Here is an 18,486-nt window from a genome sequence, read left to right as displayed (position 1 = left end):
AACTGAGCTAACCAGCCGCTTGCCTACTTTCACTGTTGTTACCAGCCAGCAAGACTCTACAAGTGATGTGGCGGAAAGTAACAAGTGCGCCAAGATCATATACTGTCTAGGCTGAACCCTTTTAATTGCTCCTTGTGTCTATTTTAACCAGATGGGGAATTAGCTCAAATGGTAGAGCGCTTGCTTAGCATGTGAGAGGTAGTGGGATCGATGCCCTTATTCACCAACACATGTTATTTTTCAGGATTCAAGTCAGCTCCAGTTCAAACTTCCTGCAGCTAAGTCTTACGACAAGCTACTGCAGGGTTCTTCAATTCCGGTCCTGGAGGGCCGTAACACTTCTGTTTTTATTTCTACCTGGTAGTTAATTGCACTCACCTGGTGTCCCAGGTCTGAATTAGCCCCTGATTAGAAGGAGAGGATGAAAAACAGAGGTGTTTCTGCCCTGCAGGACAGGAATTGAAGAACCCTGAGCTACTATAATGTAATAATGACAAGGTACTTTTTGTAATGCTGAAAACTTGCAGTGCAAGCACTGAGATCAAACTCAAATGCCGAAACCCGGGATCGAACCAGGGACCTTTAGATCTTCAGTCTAACACTCTCCCAACTGAGCTATTTCGGCAGGTCCCTGGACCTATATCTTTGGCACCCATGTGGATACACGCAAGTGGCACAAAATATTGACTGTCAGAGGAGCCGCATGGCCAGTACAGGGATCAAACCTGCGACCTTGGCATTAGTAGCACCAAGCTCTAGCCAACTGAGCTAACCAGCCACTTGCCTACTTTCACTGTTGTTACCAGGCAGCAAGACTCTACAAGTCATGTGGCGAAAAGTAACAAGTACGCCAAGATCATAACCTGTCAAGGACGAACCCTCTTGATTGCACCTTGTGTCTATTTTAACCAGATGGGGAATTAGCTCAAATGGTAGAGCGCTTGCTTAGCATGCGACAGGTAGTGGGATCAATGCCTGTTTTCTCCAACACATGTTATTTTTCAGGATTCAAATCAGCTCCAGTTCACACTTCCTGCATCTAAGTCTTACTACAAACTACTGTAGTGTAATAATGACAACGTACTTTTTGTAATGCTGATGCCCCACTAAAAAGAAAGACATTCCTTACTTTCTGAGGACAATCACATGATCTAGAATGCAGCAAGATTGAGGCCCACAAACAACACATATTCTACTTGCAGTGCAAGCACTGAGATCAAACTCAAATGCCGAAACCGAACCAGGGACCTTTAGATCTTCAGTCTAACGCTCTCCCAACTGAGCTATTTCGGCAGGTCTCTGGAACTATGTCTTTGGCACCCATGTGGATACACGCAAGTGGCACAAAATATTGACTGTCTGATGGAGCCGCATGGCCAGTACGGGGATCGAACCTGCGACCTTGGCATTATTAGAACCACGCTCTTACCAACTGAGCTAACCAGCCGCTTGCCTACTTTCACTGTTGTTACCAGCCAGCAAGACTCTACAAGTGATGTGGCGGAAAGTAACAAGTGCGCCAAGATCATATACTGTCTAGGCTGAACCCTCTTAATTGCTCCTTGTGTCTATTTTAACCAGATGGGGAATTAGCTCAAATGGTAGAGCGCTTGCTTAGCATGTGAGAGGTAGTGGGATCGATGCCCTTATTCACCAACACATGTTATTTTTCAGGATTCAAGTCAGCTCCAGTTCAAACTTCCTGCAGCTAAGTCTTACGACAAGCTACTGCAGGGTTCTTCAATTCCGGTCCTGGAGGGCCGTAACACTTCTGTTTTTATTTCTACCTGGTAGTTAATTGCACTCACCTGGTGTCCCAGGTCTGAATTAGCCCCTGATTAGAAGGAGAGGATGAAAAACAGAGGTGTTTCTGCCCTGCAGGACAGGAATTGAAGAACCCTGAGCTACTGTAATGTAATAATGACAAGGTACTTTTTGTAATGCTGAAAACTTGCAGTGCAAGCACTGAGATCAAACTCAAATGCCGAAACCCGGGATCGAACCAGGGACCTTTAGATCTTCAGTCTAACACTCTCCCAACTGAGCTATTTCGGCAGGTCCCTGGACCTATATCTTTGGCACCCATGTGGATACACGCAAGTGGCACAAAATATTGACTGTCAGAGGAGCCGCATGGCCAGTACAGGGATCAAACCTGCGACCTTGGCATTAGTAGCACCAAGCTCTAGCCAACTGAGCTAACCAGCCACTTGCCTACTTTCACTGTTGTTACCAGGCAGCAAGACTCTACAAGTCATGTGGCGAAAAGTAACAAGTACGCCAAGATCATAACCTGTCAAGGACGAACCCTCTTGATTGCACCTTGTGTCTATTTTAACCAGATGGGGAATTAGCTCAAATGGTAGAGCGCTTGCTTAGCATGCGACAGGTAGTGGGATCAATGCCTGTTTTCTCCAACACATGTTATTTTTCAGGATTCAAATCAGCTCCAGTTCACACTTCCTGCATCTAAGTCTTACTACAAACTACTGTAGTGTAATAATGACAACGTACTTTTTGTAATGCTGATGCCCCACTAAAAAGAAAGACATTCCTTACTTTCTGAGGACAATCACATGATCTAGAATGCAGCAAGATTGAGGCCCACAAACAACACATATTCTACTTGCAGTGCAAGCACTGAGATCAAACTCAAATGCCGAAACCGAACCAGGGACCTTTAGATCTTCAGTCTAACGCTCTCCCAACTGAGCTATTTCGGCAGGTCTCTGGAACTATGTCTTTGGCACCCATGTGGATACACGCAAGTGGCACAAAATATTGACTGTCTGATGGAGCCGCATGGCCAGTACGGGGATCGAACCTGCGACCTTGGCATTATTAGAACCACGCTCTTACCAACTGAGCTAACCAGCCGCTTGCCTACTTTCACTGTTGTTACCAGCCAGCAAGACTCTACAAGTGATGTGGCGGAAAGTAACAAGTGCGCCAAGATCATATACTGTCTAGGCTGAACCCTCTTAATTGCTCCTTGTGTCTATTTTAACCAGATGGGGAATTAGCTCAAATGGTAGAGCGCTTGCTTAGCATGTGAGAGGTAGTGGGATCGATGCCCTTATTCACCAACACATGTTATTTTTCAGGATTCAAGTCAGCTCCAGTTCAAACTTCCTGCAGCTAAGTCTTACGACAAGCTACTGCAGGGTTCTTCAATTCCGGTCCTGGAGGGCCGTAACACTTCTGTTTTTATTTCTACCTGGTAGTTAATTGCACTCACCTGGTGTCCCAGGTCTGAATTAGCCCCTGATTAGAAGGAGAGGATGAAAAACAGAGGTGTTTCTGCCCTGCAGGACAGGAATTGAAGAACCCTGAGCTACTGTAATGTAATAATGACAAGGTACTTTTTGTAATGCTGAAAACTTGCAGTGCAAGCACTGAGATCAAACTCAAATGCCGAAACCCGGGATCAAACCAGGGACCTTTAGATCTTCAGTCTAACGCTCTCCCAACTGAGCTATTTCAGCAGGTCCCTGGACCTATATCTTTGGCACCCATGTGGATACACGCAAGTGGCACAAAATATTGACTGTCAGAGGAGCCGCTTGGCCAGTACGGGGATCGAACCTGCGACCTTGGCATTAGTAGCACCAAGCTCTAGCCAACTGAGCTAACCAGCCACTTGCCTACTTTCACTGTTGTTACCAGCCAGCAAGACTCTACAAGTCATGTGGCGAAAAGTAACAAGTACGCCAAGATCATAACCTGTCAAGGACGAACCCTCTTGATTGCACCTTGTGTCTATTTTAACCAGATGGGGAATTAGCTCAAATGGTAGAGCGCTTGCTTAGCATGCGACAGGTAGTGGGATCAATGCCCGTATTCTCCAACACATGTTATTTTTCAGGATTCAAATCAGCTCCAGTTCACACTTCCTGCATCTAAGTCTTACTACAAGCTACTGTAGTGTAATAATGACAACGTACTTTTTGTAATGCTGATGCCCCACTAAAAAGAAAGACATTCCTTACTTTCTGAGGACAATCACATGATCTAGAATGCAGCAAGATTGAGGCCCACAAACAACACATATTCTACTTGCAGTGCAAGCACTGAGATCAAACTCAAATGCCGAAACCCGGGATCGAACCAGGGACCTTTAGATCTTCAGTCTAACGCTCTCCAAACTGAGCTATTTCGGCAGGTCTCTGGAACTATGTCTTTGGCACCCATGTGGATACACGCAAGTGGCACAAAATATTGACTGTCTGATGGAGCCGCATGGCCAGTACGGGGATCGAACCTGCGACCTTGGCATTATTAGAACCACGCTCTTGCCAACTGAGCTAACCAGCCGCTTGCCTACTTTCACTGTTGTTACCAGCCAGCAAGACTCTACAAGTGATGTGGCGGAAAGTAACAAGTGCGCCAAGATCATATACTGTCTAGGCTGAACCCTCTTAATTGCTCCTTGTGTCTATTTTAACCAGATGGGGAATTAGCTCAAATGGTAGAGCGCTTGCTTAGCATGTGAGAGGTAGTGGGATCGATACCCTTATTCACCAACACATGTTATTTTTCAGGATTCAAGTCAGCTCCAGTTCAAACTTCCTGCAGATAAGACTTACGACAAGCTACTGCAGGGTTCTTCAATTCCGGTCCTGGAGGGCCGTAACACTTCTGTTTTTATTTCTACCTGGTAGTTAATTGCACTCACCTGGTGTCCCAGGTCTGAATTAGCCCCTGATTAGAAGGAGAGGATGAAAAACAGAGGTGTTTCTGCCCTGCAGGACAGGAATTGAAGAACCCTGAGCTACTGTAATGTAATAATGACAAGGTACTTTTTGTAATGCTGAAAACTTGCAGTGCAAGCACTGAGATCAAACTCAAATGCCGAAACCCGGGATCAAACCAGGGACCTTTAGATCTTCAGTCTAACGCTCTCCCAACTGAGCTATTTCAGCAGGTCCCTGGACATATATCTTTGGCACCCATGTGGATACACGCAAGTGGCACAAAATATTGACTGTCAGAGGAGCCGCATGGCCAGTACGGGGATCGAAACTGCGACCTTGGCATTATTAGCACCAAGCTCTAGCCAACTGAGCTAACCAGCCACTTGCCTACTTTCACTATTGTTACCAGCCAGCAAGACTCTACAAGTCATGTGGCGAAAAGTAACAAGTACGCCAAGATCATAACCTGTCAAGGACGAACCCTCTTGATTGCACCTTGTGTCTATTTTAACCAGATGGGGAATTAGCTCAAATGGTAGAGCGCTTGCTTAGCATGCGAGAGGTAGTGGGATCGATGCCCGTATTCTCCAACACATGTTATTTTTCAGGATTCAAATCAGCTTCAGTTCACACTTCCTGCATCTACGTCTTACTACAAGCTACTGTAGTATAATAATGACAACGTACTTTTTGTAATGCTGATGCCCCACTAAAAAGAAAGACATTCCTTACTTTCTGAGGACAATCACATGATCTAGAATGCAGCAAGATTGAGGCCCACAAACAACGCATATTCTACTTGCAGTGCAAGCACTGAGATCAAACTCAAATGCCGAAACCCTGGATCGAACCAGGGACCTTTAGATCTTCAGTCTAACGCTCTCCCAACTGAGCTATTTCGGCAGGTCTCTGGAACTATGTCTTTGGCACCCATGTGGATACACGCAAGTGGCACAAAATATTGACTGTCTGATGGAGCCGCATGGCCAGTACAGGGATCGAACCTGCGACCTTGGCATTATTAGAACCACGCTCTTACCAACTGAGCTAACCAGCCGCTTGCCTACTTTCACTGTTGTTACCAGCCAGCAAGACTCTACAAGTGATGTGGCGGAAAGTAACAAGTGCGCCAAGATCATATACTGTCTAGGCTGAACCCTTTTAATTGCTCCTTGTGTCTATTTTAACCAGATGGGGAATTAGCTCAAATGGTAGAGCGCTTGCTTAGCATGTGAGAGGTAGTGGGATCGATGCCCTTATTCACCAACACATGTTATTTTTCAGGATTCAAGTCAGCTCCAGTTCAAACTTCCTGCAGCTAAGTCTTACGACAAGCTACTGCAGGGTTCTTCAATTCCGGTCCTGGAGGGCCGTAACACTTCTGTTTTTATTTCTACCTGGTAGTTAATTGCACTCACCTGGTGTCCCAGGTCTGAATTAGCCCCTGATTAGAAGGAGAGGATGAAAAACAGAGGTGTTTCTGCCCTGCAGGACAGGAATTGAAGAACCCTGAGCTACTATAATGTAATAATGACAAGGTACTTTTTGTAATGCTGAAAACTTGCAGTGCAAGCACTGAGATCAAACTCAAATGCCGAAACCCGGGATCGAACCAGGGACCTTTAGATCTTCAGTCTAACACTCTCCCAACTGAGCTATTTCGGCAGGTCCCTGGACCTATATCTTTGGCACCCATGTGGATACACGCAAGTGGCACAAAATATTGACTGTCAGAGGAGCCGCATGGCCAGTACAGGGATCAAACCTGCGACCTTGGCATTAGTAGCACCAAGCTCTAGCCAACTGAGCTAACCAGCCACTTGCCTACTTTCACTGTTGTTACCAGGCAGCAAGACTCTACAAGTCATGTGGCGAAAAGTAACAAGTACGCCAAGATCATAACCTGTCAAGGACGAACCCTCTTGATTGCACCTTGTGTCTATTTTAACCAGATGGGGAATTAGCTCAAATGGTAGAGCGCTTGCTTAGCATGCGACAGGTAGTGGGATCAATGCCTGTTTTCTCCAACACATGTTATTTTTCAGGATTCAAATCAGCTCCAGTTCACACTTCCTGCATCTAAGTCTTACTACAAACTACTGTAGTGTAATAATGACAACGTACTTTTTGTAATGCTGATGCCCCACTAAAAAGAAAGACATTCCTTACTTTCTGAGGACAATCACATGATCTAGAATGCAGCAAGATTGAGGCCCACAAACAACACATATTCTACTTGCAGTGCAAGCACTGAGATCAAACTCAAATGCCGAAACCGAACCAGGGACCTTTAGATCTTCAGTCTAACGCTCTCCCAACTGAGCTATTTCGGCAGGTCTCTGGAACTATGTCTTTGGCACCCATGTGGATACACGCAAGTGGCACAAAATATTGACTGTCTGATGGAGCCGCATGGCCAGTACGGGGATCGAACCTGCGACCTTGGCATTATTAGAACCACGCTCTTACCAACTGAGCTAACCAGCCGCTTGCCTACTTTCACTGTTGTTACCAGCCAGCAAGACTCTACAAGTGATGTGGCGGAAAGTAACAAGTGCGCCAAGATCATATACTGTCTAGGCTGAACCCTCTTAATTGCTCCTTGTGTCTATTTTAACCAGATGGGGAATTAGCTCAAATGGTAGAGCGCTTGCTTAGCATGTGAGAGGTAGTGGGATCGATGCCCTTATTCACCAACACATGTTATTTTTCAGGATTCAAGTCAGCTCCAGTTCAAACTTCCTGCAGCTAAGTCTTACGACAAGCTACTGCAGGGTTCTTCAATTCCGGTCCTGGAGGGCCGTAACACTTCTGTTTTTATTTCTACCTGGTAGTTAATTGCACTCACCTGGTGTCCCAGGTCTGAATTAGCCCCTGATTAGAAGGAGAGGATGAAAAACAGAGGTGTTTCTGCCCTGCAGGACAGGAATTGAAGAACCCTGAGCTACTGTAATGTAATAATGACAAGGTACTTTTTGTAATGCTGAAAACTTGCAGTGCAAGCACTGAGATCAAACTCAAATGCCAAAACCCGGGATCAAACCAGGGACCTTTAGATCTTCAGTCTAACGCTCTCCCAACTGAGCTATTTCGTCAGGTCCCTGGACCTATATCTTTGGCACCCATGTGGATACACGCAAGTGGCACAAAATATTGACTGTCAGAGGAGCCGCATGGCCAGTACGGGGATCGAACCTGCGACCTTGGCATTATTAGCACCAAGCTCTAGCCAACTGAGCTAACCAGCCACTTGCCTACTTTCACTATTGTTACCAGCCAGCAAGACTCTACAAGTCATGTGGCGAAAAGTAACAAGTACGCCAAGATCATAACCTGTCAAGGACGAACCCTCTTGATTGCACCTTGTGTCTATTTTAACCAGATGGGGAATTAGCTCAAATGGTAGAGCGCTTGCTTAGCATGCGACAGGTAGTGGGATCAATGCCCGTATTCTCCAACACATGTTATTTTTCAGGATTCAAATCAGCTCCAGTTCACACTTCCTGCATCTAAGTCTTACTACAAGCTACTGTAGTGTAATAATGACAACGTACTTTTTGTAATGCTGATGCCCCACTAAAAAGAAAGACATTCCTTACTTTCTGAGGACAATCACATGATCTAGAATGCAGCAAGATTGAGGCCCACAAACAACACATATTCTACTTGCAGTGCAAGCACTGAGATCAAACTCAAATGCCGAAACCCGGGATCGAACCAGGGACCTTTAGATCTTCAGTCTAACGCTCTCCCAACTGAGCTATTTCGGCAGGTCTCTGGAATTATGTCTTTGGCACCCATGTGGATACACGCAAGTGGCACAAAATATTGACTGTCTGATGGAGCCGCATGGCCAGTACAGGGATCAAACCTGCGACCTTGGCATTATTTGAACCACGCTCTTGCCAACTGAGCTAACCAGCCGCTTGCCTACTTTCACTGTTGTTACCAGCCAGCAAGACTCTACAAGTGATGTGGCGGAAAGTAACAAGTGCGCCAAGATCATATACTGTCTAGGCTGAACCCTCTTAATTGCTCCTTGTGTCTATTTTAACCAGATGGGGAATTAGCTCAAATGGTAGAGCGCTTGCTTAGCATGTGAGAGGTAGTGGGATCGATGCCCTTATTCACCAACACATGTTATTTTTCAGGATTCAAGTCAGCTCCAGTTCAAACTTCCTGCAGCTAAGTCTTACGACAAGCTACTGCAGGGTTCTTCAATTCCGGTCCTGGAGGGCCGTAACACTTCTGTTTTTATTTCTACCTGGTAGTTAATTGCACTCACCTGGTGTCCCAGGTCTGAATTAGCCCCTGATTAGAAGGAGAGGATGAAAAACAGAGGTGTTTCTGCCCTGCAGGACAGGAATTGAAGAACCCTGAGCTACTGTAATGTAATAATGACAAGGTACTTTTTGTAATGCTGAAAACTTGCAGTGCAAGCACTGAGATCAAACTCAAATGCCGAAACCCGGGATCAAACCAGGGACCTTTAGATCTTCAGTCTAACGCTCTCCCAACTGAGCTATTTCGGCAGGTCCCTGGACCTATATCTTTGGCACCCATGTGGATACACGCAAGTGGCACAAAATATTGACTGTCAGAGGAGCTGCATGGCTAGTACGGGGATCGAACCTGCGACCTTGGCATTATTAGCACCAAGCTCTAGCCAACTGAGCTAACCAGCCACTTGCCTACTTTCACTGTTGTTACCAGCCAGCAAGACTCTACAAGTCATGTGGCGAAAAGTAACAAGTACGCCAAGATCATAACCTGTCAAGGACGAACCCTCTTGATTGCACCTTGTGTCTATTTTAACCAGATGGGGAATTAGCTCAAATGGTAGAGCGCTTGCTTAGCATGCGAGAGGTAGCGGGATCGATGCCCGTATTCTCCAACACATGTTATTTTTCAGGATTCAAATCAGCTTCAGTTCACACTTCCTGCATCTACGTCTTACTACAAGCTACTGTAGTATAATAATGACAACGTACTTTTTGTAATGCTGATGCCCCACTAAAAAGAAAGACATTCCTTACTTTCTGAGGACAATCACATGATCTAGAATGCAGCAAGATTGAGGCCCACAAACAACGCATATTCTACTTGCAGTGCAAGCACTGAGATCAAACTCAAATGCCGAAACCCGGGATCGAACCAGGGACCTTTAGATCTTCAGTCTAACGCTCTCCCAACTGAACTATTTCGGCAGGTCTCTGGAACTATGTCTTTGGCACCCATGTGGATACACGCAAGTGGCACAAAATATTGACTGTCTGAAGGAGACGCATGGCCAGTACGGGGATCAAACCTGCGACCTTGGCATTATTAGAACCACGCTCTTGCCAACTGAGCTAACCAGCCGCTTGCCTACTTTCACTGTTGTTACCAGCCAGCAAGACTCTACAAGTAATGTGGCGGAAAGTAACAAGTGCGCCAAGATCATATACTGTCTAGGCTGAACCCTCTTAATTGCTCCTTGTGTCTATTTTAACCAGATGGGGAATTAGCTCAAATGGTAGAGCGCTTGCTTAGCATGCGAGAGGTAGCGGGATCGATGCCCGTATTCTCCAACACATGTTATTTTTCAGGATTCAAATCAGCTTCAGTTCACACTTCCTGCATCTACGTCTTACTACAAGCTACTGTAGTATAATAATGACAACGTACTTTTTGTAATGCTGATGCCCCACTAAAAAGAAAGACATTCCTTACTTTCTGAGGACAATCACATGATCTAGAATGCAGCAAGATTGAGGCCCACAAACAACGCATATTCTACTTGCAGTGCAAGCACTGAGATCAAACTCAAATGCCGAAACCCGGGATCGAACCAGGGACCTTTAGATCTTCAGTCTAACGCTCTCCCAACTGAGCTATTTCGGCAGGTCTCTGGAACTATGTCTTTGGCACCCATGTGGATACACGCAAGTGGCACAAAATATTGACTGTCTGATGGAGCCGCATGGCCAGTACGGGGATCGAACCTGCGACCTTGGCATTATTAGAACCACGCTCTTACCAACTGAGCTAACCAGCCGCTTGCCTACTTTCACTGTTGTTACCAGCCAGCAAGACTCTACAAGTGATGTGGCGGAAAGTAACAAGTGCGCCAAGATCATATACTGTCTAGGCTGAACCCTCTTAATTGCTCCTTGTGTCTATTTTAACCAGATGGGGAATTAGCTCAAATGGTAGAGCGCTTGCTTAGCATGTGAGAGGTAGTGGGATCGATGCCCTTATTCACCAACACATGTTATTTTTCAGGATTCAAGTCAGCTCCAGTTCAAACTTCCTGCAGCTAAGTCTTACGACAAGCTACTGCAGGGTTCTTCAATTCCGGTCCTGGAGGGCCGTAACACTTCTGTTTTTATTTCTACCTGGTAGTTAATTGCACTCACCTGGTGTCCCAGGTCTGAATTAGCCCCTGATTAGAAGGAGAGGATGAAAAACAGAGGTGTTTCTGCCCTGCAGGACAGGAATTGAAGAACCCTGAGCTACTGTAATGTAATAATGACAAGGTACTTTTTGTAATGCTGAAAACTTGCAGTGCAAGCACTGAGTTCACACTCAAATGCCGAAACCCAGGATCAAACCAGGGACCTTTAGATCTTCAGTCTAACGCTCTCCCAACTGAGCTATTTCGGCAGGTCCCTGGACCTATATCTTTGGCACCCATGTGGATACACGCAAGTGGCACAAAATATTGACTGTCAGAGGAGCTGCATGGCTAGTACGGGGATCGAACCTGCAACCTTGGCATTATTAGCACCAAGCTCTAGCCAACTGAGCTAACCAGCCACTTGCCTACTTTCACTATTGTTACCAGCCAGCAAGACTCTACAAGTCATGTGGCGAAAAGTAACAAGTACGCCAAGATCATAACCTGTCAAGGACGAACCCTCTTGATTGCACCTTGTGTCTATTTTAACCAGATGGGGAATTAGCTCAAATGGTAGAGCGCTTGCTTAGCATGCGACAGGTAGTGGGATCAATGCCCGTATTCTCCAACACTTGTTATTTTTCAGGATTCAAATCAGCTCCAGTTCACACTTCCTGCATCTAAGTCTTACTACAAGCTACTGTAGTGTAATAATGACAACGTACTTTTTGTAATGCTGATGCCCCACTAAAAAGAAAGACATTCCTTACTTTCTGAGGACAATCACATGATCTAGAATGCAGCAAGATTGAGGCCCACAAACAACACATATTCTACTTGCAGTGCAAGCACTGAGATCAAACTCAAATGCCGAAATCCGGGATCGAACCAGGGACCTTTAGATCTTCAGTCTAACGCTCTCCCAACTGAGCTATTTCGGCAGGTCTCTGGAACTATGTCTTTGGCACCCATGTGGATACACGCAAGTGGCACAAAATATTGACTGTCTGATGGAGCCGCATGGCCATTACGGGGATCGAACCTGCGACCTTGGCATTATTAGAACCACGCTCTTGCCAACTGAGCTAACCAGCCGCTTGCCTACTTTCACTGTTGTTACCAGCCAGCAAGACTCTACAAGTGATGTGGCGGAAAGTAACAAGTGCGCCAAGATCATATACTGTCTAGGCTGAACCCTCTTAATTGCTCCTTGTGTCTATTTTAACAAGATGGGGAATTAGCTCAAATGGTAGAGCGCTTGCTTAGCATGTGAGAGGTAGTGGGATCGATGCCCTTATTCACCAACACATGTTATTTTTCAGGATTCAAGTCAGCTCCAGTTCAAACTTCCTGCAGCTAAGTCTTACGACAAGCTACTGCAGGGTTCTTCAATTCCGGTCCTGGAGGGCCGTAACACATCTGTTTTTATTTCTACCTGGTAGTTAATTGCACTCACCTGGTGTCCCAGGTCTGAATTAGCCCCTGATTAGAAGGAGAGGATGAAAAACAGAGGTGTTTCTGCCCTCCAGGACAGGAATTGAAGACCCTGAGCTACTGTAATGTAATAATGACAAGGTACTTTTTGTAATGCTGAAAACTTGCAGTGCAAGCACTGAGATCAAACTCAAATGCCGAAACCCGGGATTGAACCAGGGACCTTTAGATCTTCAGTCTAACGCTCTCCCAACTGAGCTATTTCAGCAGGTCCCTGGACCTATATCTTTGGCACCCATGTGGATACACGCAAGTGGCACAAAATATTGACTGTCTGATGGAGCCGCATGGCCATTACGGGGATCGAACCTGCGACCTTGGCATTATTAGAACCACGCTCTTGCCAACTGAGCTAACCAGCCGCTTGCCTACTTTCACTGTTGTTACCAGCCAGCAAGACTCTACAAGTGATGTGGGGGAAAGTAACAAGTGCGCCAAGATCATATACTGTCTAGGCTGAACCCTCTTAATTGCTCCTTGTGTCTATTTTAACAAGATGGGGAATTAGCTCAAATGGTAGAGCGCTTGCTTAGCATGTGAGAGGTAGTGGGATCGATGCCCTTATTCACCAACACATGTTATTTTTCAGGATTCAAGTCAGCTCCAGTTCAAACTTCCTGCAGCTAAGTCTTACGACAAGCTACTGCAGGGTTCTTCAATTCCGGTCCTGGAGGGCCGTAACACATCTGTTTTTATTTCTACCTGGTAGTTAATTGCACTCACCTGGTGTCCCAGGTCTGAATTAGCCCCTGATTAGAAGGAGAGGATGAAAAACAGAGGTGTTTCTGCCCTCCAGGACAGGAATTGAAGACCCTGAGCTACTGTAATGTAATAATGACAAGGTACTTTTTGTAATGCTGAAAACTTGCAGTGCAAGCACTGAGATCAAACTCAAATGCCGAAACCCGGGATTGAACCAGCGACCTTTAGATCTTCAGTCTAACGCTCTCCCAACTGAGCTATTTCAGCAGGTCCCTGGACCTATATCTTTGGCACCCATGTGGATACACGCAAGTGGCACAAAATATTGACTGTCAGAGGAGCCGCATGGCCAGTACAGGGATCGAACCTGCGACCTTGGCATTATTAGCACCAAGCTCTAGCCAACTGAGCTAACCAGCCACTTGCCTACTTTCACTGTTGTTACCAGCCAGCAAGACTCTACAAGTCATGTGGCGAAAAGTAACAAGTACGCCAAGATCATAACCTGTCAAGGACGAACCCTCTTGATTGCACCTTGTGTCTATTTTAACCAGATGGGGAATTAGCTCAAATGGTAGAGCGCTTGCTTAGCATGCGAGAGGTAGCGGGATCGATGCCCGTATTCTCCAACACATGTTATTTTTCAGGATTCAAATCAGCTTCAGTTCATACTTCCTGCATCTACGTCTTACTACAAGCTACTGTAGTATAATAATGACAACGTACTTTTTGTAATGCTGATGCCCCACTAAAAAGAAAGACATTCCTTACTTTCTGAGGACAATCACATGATCTAGAATGCAGCAAGATTGAGGCCCACAAACAACGCACATTCTACTTGCAGTGCAAGCACTGAGATCAAACTCAAATGCCGAAACCCAGGATCGAACCAGGGACCTTCAGATCTTCAGTCTAACGCTCTCCCAACTGAGCTATTTCGGCAGGTCTCTGGAACTATGTCTTTGGCACCCATGTGGATACACGCAAGTGGCACAAAATATTGACTGTCTGATGGAGCCGCATGGCCATTACGGGGATCGAACCTGCGACCTTGGCATTATTAGAACCACGCTCTTGCCAAATGAGCTAACCAGCCGCTTGCCTACTTTCACTGTTGTTACCAGCCAGCAAGACTCTACAAGTGATGTGGCGGAAAGTAACAAGTGCGCCAAGATCATATACTGTCTAGGCTGAACCCTCTTAATTGCTCCTTGTGTCTATTTTAACCAGATGGGGAATTAGCTCAAATGGTAGAGCGCTTGCTTAGCATGTGAGAGGTAGTGGGATCGATGCCCTTATTCACCAACACATGTTATTTTTCAGGATTCAAGTCAGCTCCAGTTCAAACTTCCTGCAGCTAAGTCTTACGACAAGCTACTGCAGGGTTCTTCAATTCCGGTCCTGGAGGGCCGTAACACTTCTGTTTTTATTTCTACCTGGTAGTTAATTGCACTCACCTGGTGTCCCAGGTCTGAATTAGCCCCTGATTAGAAGGAGAGGATGAAAAACAGATGTGTTTCTGCCCTCCAGGACAGGAATTGAAGACCCTGAGCTACTGTAATGTAATAATGACAAGGTACTTTTTGTAATGCTGAAAACTTGCAGTGCAAGCACTGAGATCAAACGCAAATGCCGAAACCCGGGATCGAACCAGGGACCTTTAGATCTTCAGTCTAACGCTCTCCCAACTGAGCTATTTCGGCAGGTCCCTGGACCTATATCTTTGGCACCCATGTGGATACACGCAAGTGGCACAAAATATTGACTGTCAGAGGAGCCGCATGGCCAGTACCTGGATCGAACCTGCGACCTTGGCATTATTAGCACCAAGCTCTAGCCAACTGAGCTAACCAGCCACTTGCCTACTTTCACTGTTGTTACCAGCCAGTAAGACTCTACAAGTCATGTGGCGAAAAGTAACAAGTACGCCAAGATCATAACCTGTCAAGGACGAACCCTCTTGATTGCACCTTGTGTCTATTTTAACCAGATGGGGAATTAGCTCAAATGGTAGAGTGCTTGCTTAGCATGCGAGAGGTAGCGGGATCAATGCCCGTATTCTCCAACACATGTTATTTTTCAGGATTCAAATCAGCTCCTGTTCACACTTCCTGCAGCTAAGTCTTACTACAAGCTACTGTAGTGTAATAATGACTACTTACTTTTTGTAATGCTGATGCCCCACTAAAAAGAAAGACATTCCTTACTTTCTGAGGACAATCACATGATCTAGAATGCAGCAAGATTGAGGCCCACAAACAACACATATTCTACATGCAGTGCAAGCACTGAGATCAAACTCAAATGCCGAAACCCGGGATCGAACCAGGGACCTTTAGATCTTCAGTCTAACGCTCTCCCAACTGAGCTATTTCGGCAGGTCTCTGGAATTATGTCTTTGGCACCCATGTGGATACACGCAAGTGGCACAAAATATTGACTGTCTGATGGAGCCGCATGGCCAGTACGGGGATCAAACCTGCGACCTTGGCATTATTAGAACCACGCTCTTGCCAACTGAGCTAACCAGCCGCTTGCCTACTTTCACTGTTGTTACCAGCCAGCAAGACTCTACAAGTGATGTGGCGGAAAGTAACAAGTGCGCCAAGATCATATACTGTCTAGGCTGAACCCTCTTAATTGCTCCTTGTGTCTATTTTAACCAGATGGGGAATTAGCTCAAATGGTAGAGCGCTTGCTTAGCATGTGAGAGGTAGTGGGATCGATGCCCTTATTCACCAACACATGTTATTTTTCAGGATTCAAGTCAGCTCCAGTTCAAACTTCCTGCAGCTAAGTCTTACGACAAGCTACTGCAGGGTTCTTAAATTCCGGTCCTGGAGGGCCGTAACACTTCTGTTTTTATTTCTACCTGGTAGTTAATTGCACTCACCTGGTGTCCCAGGTCTGAATTAGCCCCTGATTAGAAGGAGAGGATGAAAAACAGAGGTGTTTCTGCCCTGCAGGACAGGAATTGAAGAACCCTGAGCTACTGTAATGTAATAATGACAAGGTACTTTTTGTAATGCTGAAAACTTGCAGTGCAAGCACTGAGATCAAACTCAAATGCCGAAACCCGGGATCAAACCAGGGACCTTTAGATCTTCAGTCTAACGCTCTCCCAACTGAGCTATTTCGGCAGGTCCCTGGACCTATATCTTTGGCACCCATGTGGATACACGCAAGTGGCACAAAATATTGACTGTCAGAGGAGCTGCATGGCTAGTACGGGGATCGAACCTGCGACCTTGGCATTATTAGCACCAAGCTCTAGCCAACTGAGCTAACCAGCCACTTGCCTACTTTCACTGTTGTTACCAGCCAGCAAGACTCTACAAGTCATGTGGCGAAAAGTAACAAGTACGCCAAGATCATAACCTGTCAAGGACGAACCCTCTTGATTGCACCTTGTGTCTATTTTAACCAGATGGGGAATTAGCTCAAATGGTAGAGCGCTTGCTTAGCATGCGAGAGGTAGCGGGATCGATGCCCGTATTCTCCAACACATGTTATTTTTCAGGATTCAAATCAGCTTCAGTTCACACTTCCTGCATCTACGTCTTACTACAAGCTACTGTAGTATAATAATGACAACGTACTTTTTGTAATGCTGATGCCCCACTAAAAAGAAAGACATTCCTTACTTTCTGAGGACAATCACATGATCTAGAATGCAGCAAGATTGAGGCCCACAAACAACGCATATTCTACTTGCAGTGCAAGCACTGAGATCAAACTCAAATGCCGAAACCCGGGATCGAACCAGGGACCTTTAGATCTTCAGTCTAACGCTCTCCCAACTGAGCTATTTCGGCAGGTCTCTGGAACTATGTCTTTGGCACCCATGTGGATACACGCAAGTGGCACAAAATATTGACTGTCTGATGGAGCCGCATGGCCAGTACGGGGATCGAACCTGCGACCTTGGCATTATTAGAACCACGCTCTTACCAACTGAGCTAACCAGCCGCTTGCCTACTTTCACTGTTGTTACCAGCCAGCAAGACTCTACAAGTGATGTGGCGGAAAGTAACAAGTGCGCCAAGATCATATACTGTCTAGGCTGAACCCTCTTAATTGCTCCTTGTGTCTATTTTAACAAGATGGGGAATTAGCTCAAATGGTAGAGCGCTTGCTTAGCATGTGAGAGGTAGTGGGATCGATGCCCTTATTCACCAACACATGTTATTTTTCAGGATTCAAGTCAGCTCCAGTTCAAACTTCCTGCAGCTAAGTCTTACGACAAGCTACTGCAGGGTTCTTCAATTCCGGTCCTGGAGGGCCGTAACACTTCTGTTTTTATTTCTACCTGGTAGTTAATTGCACTCACCTGGTGTCCCAGGTCTGAATTAGCCCCTGATTAGAAGGAGAGGATGAAAAACAGAGGTGTTTCTGCCCTGCAGGACAGGAATTGAAGAACCCTGAGCTACTGTAATGTAATAATGACAAGGTACTTTTTGTAATGCTGAAAACTTGCAGTGCAAGCACTGAGTTCACACTCAAATGCCGAAACCCGGGATCAAACCAGGGACCTTTAGATCTTCAGTCTAACGCTCTCCCAACTGAGCTATTTCGGCAGGTCCCTGGACCTATATCTTTGGCACCCATGTGGATACACGCAAGTGGCACAAAATATTGACTGTCAGAGGAGCTGCATGGCTAGTACGGGGATCGAACCTGCAACCTTGGCATTATTAGCACCAAGCTCTAGCCAACTGAGCTAACCAGCCACTTGCCTACTTTCACTGTTGTTACCAGCCAGCAAGACTCTACAAGTCATGTGGCGAAAAGTAACAAGTACGCCAAGATCATAACCTGTCAAGGACGAACCCTCTTGATTGCACCTTGTGTCTATTTTAACCAGATGGGGAATTAGCTCAAATGGTAGAGCGCTTGCTTAGCATGCGACAGGTAGTGGGATCAATGCCCGTATTCTCCAACACTTGTTATTTTTCAGGATTCAAATCAGCTCCAGTTCACACTTCCTGCATCTAAGTCTTACTACAAGCTACTGTAGTGTAATAATGACAACGTACTTTTTGTAATGCTGATGCCCCACTAAAAAGAAAGACATTCCTTACTTTCTGAGGACAATCACATGATCTAGAATGCAGCAAGATTGAGGCCCACAAACAACACATATTCTACTTGCAGTGCAAGCACTGAGATCAAACTCAAATGCCGAAATCCGGGATCGAACCAGGGACCTTTAGATCT

The sequence above is a fragment of the Coregonus lavaretus genome (assembly GCF_964263955.1).
Source record: "Coregonus lavaretus genome assembly, chromosome: 3".
Taxonomy (NCBI): domain Eukaryota; kingdom Metazoa; phylum Chordata; class Actinopteri; order Salmoniformes; family Salmonidae; genus Coregonus; species Coregonus lavaretus.
Note: the sequence above shows the minus strand (reverse complement) of the source record.